Source organism: Peromyscus californicus, unplaced genomic scaffold (assembly GCF_007827085.1).
Source record: "Peromyscus californicus insignis strain IS unplaced genomic scaffold, ASM782708v3 Scaffold_4__1_contigs__length_199733344, whole genome shotgun sequence".
NCBI classification, from domain to species: domain Eukaryota; kingdom Metazoa; phylum Chordata; class Mammalia; order Rodentia; family Cricetidae; genus Peromyscus; species Peromyscus californicus.
The window spans coordinates 77,162,306-77,173,818 of NW_026294562.1; the positions used below are offsets into that span (position 1 = coordinate 77,162,306).

An 11,513-nucleotide genomic window follows, 5' to 3' on the forward strand; every position below is an offset into this window, starting at 1 on the left:
CTTATCCAATATGTGATTTCAAACACTTTATTCCTGCCCTATAGGTTGCAGAGGATCTGGATTGTTATATTTTATGATGGATTTTTAATTTTTTTATGTTTGTGGGATGTGTGTATATGTGTATATATATATGCACAGGTATGCATGCCTACAGAAGCCAGAGGTGCTGGGATCTCTGGAGCTGGAGTTACAGGAAGCTGTGAGACCCCCTGATGTGGGTGCTGGGACAAAAACTCCTGCTCTCGGGAAGAGCAGCAGGTGCTCTTAACTGCTGAGTTAATTTTTAAAATTAACTTAATTTTTAAAATTAATTTCCATATGAATTAAAGATTTAAAAATTAATATTACTTGTTAGATCATAAGCATATAGTTATGGCATGCACAGATGGTCACAGAAAAACACTTACTCTTACTATTTTCTTTTTTGAGACAGAGTCTCTATGTAGCCCAGGCTGGCCTCAAACTTGTGATCCTCCTGCCTCAGCCTCCCAAGTGCTGGGATTGTGGGTGTGCTGAGGTCGTTGTGCCTGGCTACAGTACATTATCTTGCTATCAACTTTTTCTCATGCTGCTGGGTGTGGAAGTCAGGTCCTCTTGTTTGCTAGGCATTTGCTCTTCTACCAAGCCACACCCAGCCTTAAAATCAAATTTCAGTATAGGCAAGAGATCTCACTACAGTAGTAGGAACAAAATAATAGCTTACATCTCTTAGCTAAATTAAAATGCACTGGAGGGAAGCATCTGGGTCTTTAAAAATAAAAAAAAAGGGGGGGGGGGGGTTGGGGATTTAGCTCAATGGTAGAGCACTTGCCTAGCAAGCGCAAGGCCCTGGGTTCCGTCCTCAGCTCTGAAAAAAAGAGAGAGAGAAGGGAAAAAAAGTATTTTGTTCTCTGTATTTTCATGTGTTGGAAACTATTATACTGATTTTGTTAAATGAAATACTTCAATACTATATTCCAGGAAATCGTCATGATCTATCTATAAACCTGCAGCGTCTCCTGTATGAGTGATGAACCTTCCAGCATAGTAGTTCTCAACTTCAGGGAGGAGAATCAGCTTGACAGCGTCTGGGACCCAGAGTCCTTCGCTTTTCTGCTTCATTGCTCCAGTTCTTAGCTCCACCTCAGAGTGACGAGGTGACAGCCAGTGTACGAGTCTGTGTTCTCGTTAGAAGGAAAAGGGGGGAGGGAAAATGGGGGACCCTTCCCATCAGCTTGAAGCCTGTCAGAGAAATATGAAGAATCTTCATTCAGGGAGGCCACGGCTGAGGTCAGGGCCACTTATCATTGCAAAGATACTTGGAATTGTATTTCTGAATCTGGCCCCATAGCAACCTCAAATACAAACAGAATTCTGTAACTAAGGAGGAAGTACTCGGGCCAAGGAGAGGGCAACCACAGGCTGCCTGCTGTGGCTTCCATTTGGAGCACAGGTAGTTTCCTTATGGGCCTTCACCTCCGGCTCACACAGATGTGGACCATCTCACAGTGCCTGCAGCCTTGGGTGTGTATGTTCTAGTTTAGTTTCATTTCGATTTTCAATGAACATTTCACGTTTTTATAAGCTGAGCAGTGCATTTCTGTGGCTCCAAAGGTGTCAAAGGGTGCTCTCTAGCCATGAATCATGCATCCATGGATGCAGCTAGCCTTGGATTAAAAATATCTGAAGAGGCATGACTTTAATCCCACCACTCTGGAGGCAGAGGCAGGCACAGCTCTGTGAATTCAAGGCCAGCCTGGTCGTCATGAGTTCCAGTCCAGCGAGGTCTACACAAACAAGAGAAGAACCTATCTGGAGAAGAAAGTGCTTCTGTACTGAGCATGTGCAGTCTTGCTGGCCATTGGCATCATCTGCTCAGCACTCCAGCCTGGCTTCTATTTAATGGCGTTTTCCTGGAAGGAACGCATTAGTTACGTTCTCTCCTTGCTGTGGCAAAAATATGTGGCAAAAGCAACTTCAGGAAGGAAGGGCTTGTTTTGGCTACAGTTTGAGGGTGAGTCTTTCATGGTGGGCAAGTCTGAGGCAATGCTCACATGGCATCCACAGTCAGAGAACAGACAGGGAGGAAGGCTGGTGCTCAGCTCACTTTCTCCTTTTATTCAGGGTGGGACCCCAGCTCAAAGGAGGGTGCCACCCACATTCAGGCTCTATCTTCCCTTCCCTGCTCTCTTAGACCTTTCTAGAGACACCCTCTTAGACGCAGCTGGAGTGTGTGTCTTCCCATAGTGATTCTGAGCCCCATTAGGTTGGCCATGAAGCTTCACCACAGCAAGGACGTGCCATGACTGTTCCGGAGGTGATCTAAGGCGCCCGGGAGGACTTCGTAGGCTACATGTAAACACCAGGCCACTTTATACTTTGGTATCTTCTGGGTCCTGGAACCAGCTTCCCAGTATTCTGAGGGACAGATGTCCATGGAAAAAAATTTCCCTCCCATTTCATCCCTAACAACCAAGTCCTTGTCCCAAGCACAGTTGATGTTATTAATTATCAAGTAATTGTCCAGTGAGATGGCTCAGTGGACAAAGATGCTTGTCGCCATGTCCCATGACCTCAGTTTGATGCCCCAGCTCCCACATGGTAGAAGGAGAGACCTAACTCCTGAAAACTGTCTCTGATGTCCACACTCTTGCTGTGGCATGTGTAAGCACACACACACTCTCTCTCAATAAAGTAAATAAGTAAAAATAAATGTTAAAAATGGTTTACAGTCACCCAGGTATGTTGACTCAGCCTGTAATCTCCCTACTCAGAGTGCTGAGGTAGAATGATTGTGAGTTTGAGGCCAGCCTGGACTACATAAGTCCTGTTTTATACAACAATAACAAAACAAAAAGACAAAAATGTAGATTTTTCTATGACTATAGAAGCAAATGCACGTGCATGCTCTTACTCCCACCCTTCTTTACATACATGGTATCATTCTGACCGTTTGTATCCGGCAGTTTTCACTTTATACTCACTTCCTCCTCGCCTGCCATTTATAGTCTGTCATTTAAAGTTACCTGTGGCAAATTTGCTCCAGGAATATTAAATAGAAAATTCTAGAAACAAACAACTCATAATTTTTAAATGGATGCCATTCTGAATCATGTAATGATTCTGCCCTGCCCTGTCTAAGACATGTGTTGTCCCTTTGTCTAACTGAAGACAAGGATAGCTCCTGTAAATCACTTAGTAACTGGCTCAGTTTGCAGATGAAGTGTGGCGTAGTTCATTCTTGGCAGGATACATGGTTTCAATTAGCCTTTGGCTGTCTTGGAATGTAACGTGTGGATAACGTGCGGATAAGGGCATTTTACGGATTGTGTAAGTTGCATCTTGTAGATTACCTAAGAATTTGCTGGGGTTTTTTTTTTTTTGTTTTTTTTTTTTTTTTTTTGTTTTTTTTTGAGACAAGGTTTCTCTGTGTAGCTCTGGCTTTCCTGGAACTCACTCTGTAGACCAGGCTGGTCTTGAACTCAGAGATTCCTGCCTCTGGCGTGCACCACCACCACCACCACCACCACCAGGCTCACTTCTTTTTTTTTTTTTTTGAGACAGGATGAGACAGAATCTTTCCATGAAGCCCGTACTGGTTCTCAGCTGACAGGTTTTTAGAGGCTGTCTGATGTCTCCCAGGATGAGGGGAGCTAGGGTACTGCAGGGACAGTGTGCCCCTTACCCCCATATGCCACTTTGGGACCAGGCCTCTGGCCTCCTGCAGGAGCCCCGCCCACCCTCCATGGCCTCTGAGCTCAGTCCTAAACGGAGCAGCAGGTGTGAGAAGCTGCCCCCACCACCCAGGTGGGGGAGGGGTGGGAACCAAGAAAAGCCTCCAGTAAGACGCGAACTGAGGCCCTCGCAGGGAGGCCTCTCCGAGGGAGGCAGACTGTGAGTCATGCCAGGGCAGTATGAAAAGTGTGAGGGTATGTAGAAGCTAGTAGTGTAGGTGGCTGTGGGAGGCTGCAGAGTCGCCCAGATTCACAGGGGACACAGCCCATGATGGAGAGGCCCAGAGTCAGGAAGACTCAATACTTTGTAGCTGTGTGACCTTCAGCAAGCAATTTACCTCCCATACCTCACTTTCTCCACCTGCAGTATCGGGCTAATCCCACATCATCTACATCCCAGCTACATTACCTCTGAGCACTAACCTACTTTCTTTATTGGATTCGGGGGTACCTCCTACCTCCAGCCCATTCAACAAAGTGCAGTTCCCTCCTGTTAGAGGTGGGGTGGGGTGGGGTGGGGACAAACAGGACACATCTATGGAGAATCTGCTCTGAGGCCTTTAACTTCTTCTTCAAGCTCTGCACAGACCTGTTTTACAGTTGAGAAAATTAGCCCCCCTGCAGGTACCCGTTAGCTAGCACCACCGTGGAAGCTGGCTTCAAACCTCATTTGTCTCGCTGCCCCTAGAGTCTGTCTGTCTGTCTGTTGTCTGTCTGTTGTTCCAGAGCAAGGAAACACCAAGGTTCAAATGTGGGCACGTTTTCTACTTCAAGGAAGAAAAGAAGAAGAAGAAGGGAGATAAATCGAAAGCTGCGCCCCAAGGTCTGACTTCCTTGCAAGGAGCTCGTGGAAGCTGACGCTACCCGATGTCAACAGACACCAGCTGTTAGGAAAAGGCAGTGGGTAGTGCACGTGCCTTCCCCCAGCCTGCGACAAGGATGAGAACGTTATAAAATACCTTAACTTGACCCTTGGGTCTCCATTTAGTTTGTGTTATAAAACACTTTACTTTTTTATTTATTTATTGCTTTTGGTAATTTTTTAAATTTAATTTATTTTATTTAATTAAAAATTTTCTTTTATTTTACATATCGGCCACAGTTTCCCCTCCCTCCTCTCTTTCTGTATCCCCCCCTTCCCATCTACCCCTCTCACATCCACACTTATAAAATTATCAGGTGGGTGTGGTGGCACATGCATTCCTTTGATCTCAGCACTCTGGAAGCATAGGCAGGTGAGTCTCTTGCGTTGGGGAGAGACTAGTCTACATAATGAGTTACAGGTCAGACAGGAACTGGCCTTAAAAAATTACCTATGTGGGCTGAAGAGCTGGCTCAGTGGTTAAGAGCACTGACTGCTCTTCCAGAGGACCTGAGTTCAATTCACAGTACCCACATGGTGGCTCACAACTGTCTGTAACTCCAGTTCCAGGGGACCCAGCACCCTCACACAGACAGACATACATGCAGGCAAAACACCAATGTACAGAAAATAAAAATAAATAAATAATCAAGAATTACTTATAAAGGTAGCAGGTTTTGACGATTTAAAATCCCTTCAGATAAAGTGATAAAGACAAAGGTAACGCCGCGTGGTGGTGGCACAGGTCTTTAATCTCAGCACTCAGGAAGCAGGGGAAGGTGAATCTTCAAGGCCAGCCTGGTCTACAGAGAGTTCCAGGACAGCCAGGGCTACACAGAGAAACCCTGTCTCTAAAACAAACTAAAACAAAATGAAGGTAACAAACTTAGAACTTGTATCTATGAGATGTGCTAAGGTTCTAAGTTTAGGGACCACATCCCAGAGGAGGTGACACCTCTGAGTTGTCCCAGGGTCACCTACATTATCTAGGTTACAGCAGACAACGGGAACTCTTATTTTAGAGAGGCAGCATGATCTTTTTTTTTTCTTTCCAAGTAAGTGATTAGCAAGAGTATCTCTTCATTTCAGGTCAGTCCCGAAAGATGATTGCCGATTGCCATCATTTCACATGATCTTTTTCTTTTAATTTTATGTGTGTGTGTGTGTGTGTGTGTGTGTGTGAGAGAGAGAGAGAGAGAGAGAGAGAGAGAGAGAGAGAGAGAGAGAGAGGGAGGGAGGGAGGGAGGGAGGGAGGGAGAGAGAGAGAGAGAGAGAGAGAGAGAGAGAGAGAGAGAGAACACGAGTGTGTAGGCTACAGGTTGACATCAGTTCCGCAGTTGCTTCTCCACCTTCGTTCTCTAAGACAGAATCTCTTACTGAACCTGGAGCTCGTTGATTGGATAAACTAATTGGCCAGCAAGAACAAAGCATCCTGACTCTGCCATGTTACACAGAACGTGATCTTGACATAAAAATTGACACACACAGCAAACCAAGGAACAAATGACAAGAACCAAACAAACCACGACAAAAATGAGAAGCCGAGAGACACTGTAGACAGCTTCCCTATATTCTCAGTGAAATGTCAGGTAACATCCAACCAAAGCCAGGCATGTTGGCACACAACTCTGTTTTTTGTTTTTTTGTTTGTTTGTTTGTTTTGAGACAGGGTTTCTCTGTGTAGCTTTGTGCCTTTCCTGGAACTCACTTGGTAGGCCAGGCTGGCCTCGAACTCACAGAGATCCGCCTGCCTCTGCCTCCCGAGTGCTGGGATTAAAGGCGTGTGCCACCACTGCCCAGCGGCACACAACTCTGATACCAGCAGTGGGGAGACTGAGCAGAAAGACTGAGGATTTGAGTTCACCCTGAGTGACAGAGAGACTCTGTCTGTGTACATATTTTATATTCCCATCTAATATAAAAGTATTAGAGGGAAAATATGAGAAACTACCTTATGAAAAATTGGAGGCCAAGCTACACTTGCAAGTAGGACAGGCAAGTCGCTGTACTCAGGGCAGTCCTTATAGACTGAGAACAGTAAGACAGCTGAGAAAAGGAAAAGAGCATGAAAAAGCAGTTCACAAAGAAGCAAGTTCAAACAGCAAATAAATACACAACAGATTCCCAACCTCCCCAGGGGCCAGGGAAATGCAAATCAAAGCGCCAGAGAGGCGTGTGCAGTGACCATCAGGCAGAAGGTGGGGTGTATGGAGAGGCGTGTGCAGTGACCATCAGGCAGAAGGTGTGGTGTGTGCAGAGCCACAGCTTATGCTGCTGGCAGAAGTGCTGGAAAGTGGATGGATCTCGGCCAACGTGGCAGCATTGGCATGTAATATTAGCAATAGGAAGGTGGGCTGGAAGGACTAAGAGTTTAAGCCTAGACTGGCCTAATCAGAGAGACCCTGTCTCAAAAAATACAACAAAAGACACAACAACAAGAAACCCCATTTGAAAAAGGACAAAAAGTGATGAGCGAAGATGTCGGCCCGGACAGACAAGAGGCAAAAGCCGTAGCAGGCACTTTGGAAACTGATGTGGCTGTAAGGATTTGGTCCTTAATTACGTCATCAGCCTTCGACGGCGTCCCAGCCTAAAAAGCAGGTGGGCCCTCTGTGCGTCCTTCCTCTTCCCTCTCTTTCCTTTCCGCTCCTTCCTTCTGTCTAGACCTCCTTCTTCTCTTTCTGCTCTCTCTCTCTCTCTCTCTCTCTCTCTCTCTCTCTCTCTCTCTCTCTCTCTCTCTCCCTCTCCCTCTTTCTCCCCCCCTCCCCCTCTCCCTCTCTCTCCCTCTCTCCCCCCTCTCCCAATAAAGCTCTAAAAAGGTAACCATGGCTCATGACTCTCCTCCAGCACTCTCCTCCGTTGGCATGGAAACACAGGGACAATGCAATCTACAAAAACAAGAGAAAATTGAGTAAGAGCAGACAGTTGCTCAGAGGGACTGGAGATTTGACACAGGAAAGAGAAGATGCTCTTCAGGGAGGTTCGGAGAAAGATGCCCCGAACCACAGGTGTGGGAGCAGGTGGCTTGGCTCCCTGCAGGGCAGGAACCTAAGCAGAGACATGGGATGAACTTTGCAATCCACCTAATTTACCTGAACTGTCAAGAAATGATTTAGAGAACTGGCAGAGAGTTTGAGGTTGAGCTAAAAGTAAGCACATCGCTATTCTAAGAGAATAAAAAAAGCATCTCAAGATGGAATTACTTCCTGGGTCTACTCTAATGTTTTTAGTTGTCATATTACAATTAAAAGCTTACCAGATAGTTCTTTTTAATGGTGTCCCAACATTTTCTTTGAACTTGACTGATTCTATAATGGAAGTTCTTGGTATTAAATACAAAGCTATTTACCGAGTGATCAAATTTTGGCTTTGAGGCAAGCACCAGGCCTGCATATGTGTGTGCCAGGTCCTCTGCATTCATGTTGCGGCTGTTAGCTTGGTGTTTTTGTGGAATTCACAACAGTGGGAGTGTGTGGGTCTCTGACTCCTTTGCCTGCTCTTGGGACTCCTTTCCTACCATTGAGCTGCCTTGTCCAGCCTCGATGTGAGGGCTTTTCCCTTGTCTTACTGGATCTTGTTTTGTCGTGTTTGGTTGTATCTTGGAGGCCTGATCTTTTCTGAAGGGAAATGGAAGGGGAGTGAATCTGTGGGGAGAAGGGAAGTGGGGGGAGGGCTGGAAAAAGTGGCAGGGGGGAAACTGTGGTTGGGATAAGAGAAGAATCTATTTTCTTTCTTTTTTTAAACTTAATGTTTTTATTGATTATTTGGAAATTTCACATCATGCACCCTGATCCTGTTCACTTCCCAGTCCTCCCAGGTCCATCCCATCCTTATAACCCCGCCCAAAACAAAAGAAGAAAAAAAAAATACTAAGTCCAGTTGGTGTTGCCTATTTACTCACTGGAGCATGGTCAAATTCCCAGTGATCAGCCTCTTAAAGATAACCGAAGAATCTATTTTCAATTATAATAATAATATTACCAGTGAGGAAAAAAGAAATTAGTAATCCTAGGAAAACAAAATAGCACAAGAATGGAAAGGCAGCTATAATTGTAAAATCTTATAACAGTGTTCACTGTGACTCTTGGGCACACAAAACATTTCCCATCAAATGAAGTTTTCAGTCATTTTTAAATTTTTTTATTTTTAATTAATTAATTTTTTTGAGGCAAGATCTTTTTATTCTATTTAGCCCTGGCTGTCCTGGAATTCACAGAGTGATGCCAGATTAGGCATGTCAGTGCTGGGATTAAAGGTGAGCAACTCAGATCCCTCCACCCCCACAAGGCTTCTTACTGGCTATTTGTACTTCTTTTGGATTGTCAGTTCACTGGACCATTTATTGACTAGATGATTATTTTGGTGTTTACATTCTTGATACCTAAAGCATAGCTGTGACAGGTCCCCTCATGCTGTCTCCTCACTCTGCTCATGGTTTCCTTCACAGAGCAGGTTTCCCTCTTCCCCCTCCTCCCCCTCGTATGTGAGAAGCTTTTATTTACTTATTTTTTTTTTTCCGAGACAGGGTTTCTCTGTGTAGCTTTGCGCCTTTCCTGGGACTTACTTGGTAGCCCAGGCTGGCCTCGAACTCACAGAGATCCGCCTGGCTCTGCCTCCCGAGTGCTGGGATTAAAGGCGTGCGCCACCACTGCCTGGCTTATTTACTTATTTTTAAAATTATTACATTTATTATGTGTGTGTGTGTGTGCATGTGCATGATGAGGCACAGGTATGGATGTCAGAGAACTACGAGGATTCTCCACACCATGTGGGCCTTGGTGATTGAAGCCAGGTCCTCAGGCTGGGTGGCAAGGGGAAGCCTTTACCTGCTGAACCATCTCACCTGCCCAAGAGAAGCTTTGACATTCTATGCAAATGCTTGGGACGGTTTTCTGTGCTATTGGAATCCTTCCGGAAAGGCCTTGCCTTTGCTCATATCTCAAGATGTTTTCCTCTATCAAAGTCTCAGTTCTTACATCAAGCTTTGTTTACTTCTAGTTGACTTTTTGTGTAAGGTGAAGTATGGTTTCAGTTTCCTACTTTCTGCTGTGAGAATCCAGTTTTCCCAGCTGTCTTTCTTAGGCTTTCTATTGCTGTGACTAAAGCCATGATCAAAAAGCAAGTTGGGCAAGAAAGGGTTTATTTGCCTTACACTTCCATATTGCTGTTCATCATTGAGGGAAGCCAGGACAGGAACTCAAGCAGGGCAGGATCCTGGAGGCAGGAGCTGATGCAGAGGCCAGGGAAGGTGCTGCTTACTGGCTTGCTTCCCCTGGCTTGCTCAGCTTGCTTTCTTATAGAACCCAGGACCACCAGTCCAGGGCTGGTACCACCCACCATTAGCTAGGCCCTCCCCCATCAATCACTAATTGAGAAAATGCCTTACAGCGGATCTCATTGAGGCATTTCCTAAACTCAGGCTCCTTCCTCTCTGATGACTCTAGCTTGTGTCAAGTTGACATACAAATCCAGCCAGTACAACTGACTCCTTGTCAACTTGACACACAAGCACGTTACTATTAAGCCACAACCCCTTATTCATTAGTGGGGACTGAATGGTGTCCATTGCTGCTTAACAAAGTTCCAGCATTTTGACATTTTGGCCACACTTCTACAGAACGTTTTAATTTTCATTTTTAATGATTCTCACTATTAATGCCCTTCCCTTTGGGAATTTTCTGTGAACTTTGGTAAAGTATGAAAATGTGTACAATGGTAGCTTCTCTAAACAAAATAACTCTTTGGAAAAAAATCCCCACCACTGTGGAACCAGGAATCCCATTGTGCCCTCCTAATTACACCAGGAACAGGAAAGTTAGAGATTTACTAGACACACCTGATCCCAAGGATGAAACGCCTGCAATTCAGATCCTGAGCCTGAGGCCAGTAAGGGCAAGAGTTCAGTTATTAAGTGTAGAGAGATCAGAATGGTGCAGTATAATGGGGAAAGAGTAAGACATCAGGACCTTCCCTTTTGGGAGCCCGTGAGGGGAACAGGCCCATCTAGTAAGACACGAAGGGATACAATTAGGGAACAGCTCAGGGCTTATCCCCTTGAGGAATGAAAATTGCTCTTAAATTGTAGTATAGCGTCTGCTCCCCAGAAGAAGTCCTTTCCCCAAGGCCAGGCATTTGATATAGGGGCCTCGGTTCCCTTGGGGGCTTGAGGAAAGTTCCTGATTGCTAAAGCAGTCCTTCTTATCTTTGGCAAGAGGAACTTGTGGCCCTTCCATTAACATAGGACTGGTGCCTATTGTCAAGGTCCATGCTATATTCCTCAACCCCTGACCTCAAGCCGCACCCCAGCTCACATGCCCCTGTCTGTTTAATCCTCTGTGCAATGAAAGGTGTATGTAGTCTTTTTCAATAACTCACTGGCAGCCGTCCTGATTCACCCTTAGACTGCCGCCCCCCCACTCTACACATCCTCTTTGAGACCTGAAGCCCTGCCAAAGCAAGTCTCTGGCAATTCATCTCCAAGACCTCACATCAAAATCATAAACAATCTTAAAAGTCCCACAGTCTTTACAAATTCAAACATTAAAATTTCAGTCTTTAAAATAGTCAATCTCTTTTAAAAATTCAAGTCATTTATCTGTGGGCTCCTTTAAAAATAAAAATTAAATTAAATACCTTCTTCAAGAGGAAACAACCAGGGTACCATCACAATTTGAACCAAGCAAAATCAAATTCCAACAGTATAAATAACTCAGTGTTCAATGATCTGAGATTCACTTCACAATCAAAATTCCAACTATCCAATGTCTGGTATCCACTCATGATCTTCTGGACTCCTGCAAAGGGCTTGGGTCACTCCTCCAGCTCTGCCCTCCGGCACACACAGCTTGTCTTCTAGACTCCGGTTGGTTGGCTCCACTCCACTGCTGCTTCTGTTCTTGGTGGTCTTACTGGCTATTAGCACCTGCTCAGGATCCTGA

General features: G+C 45.2%; 1 non-coding gene across 1 annotated transcript; it reads right to left on the minus strand.

Annotated features, from left to right (window-relative positions):
* Positions 1–5,632: 5,632 nt before the first annotated feature.
* On the minus strand, positions 5,633–5,706 carry LOC128095870 (small nucleolar RNA SNORD2). Its single transcript, XR_008213464.1, has one exon. It is a non-coding gene; the product is annotated as a small nucleolar RNA SNORD2 (small nucleolar RNA).
* Between the last annotated feature and the right edge of the window lie 5,807 nt (positions 5,707–11,513).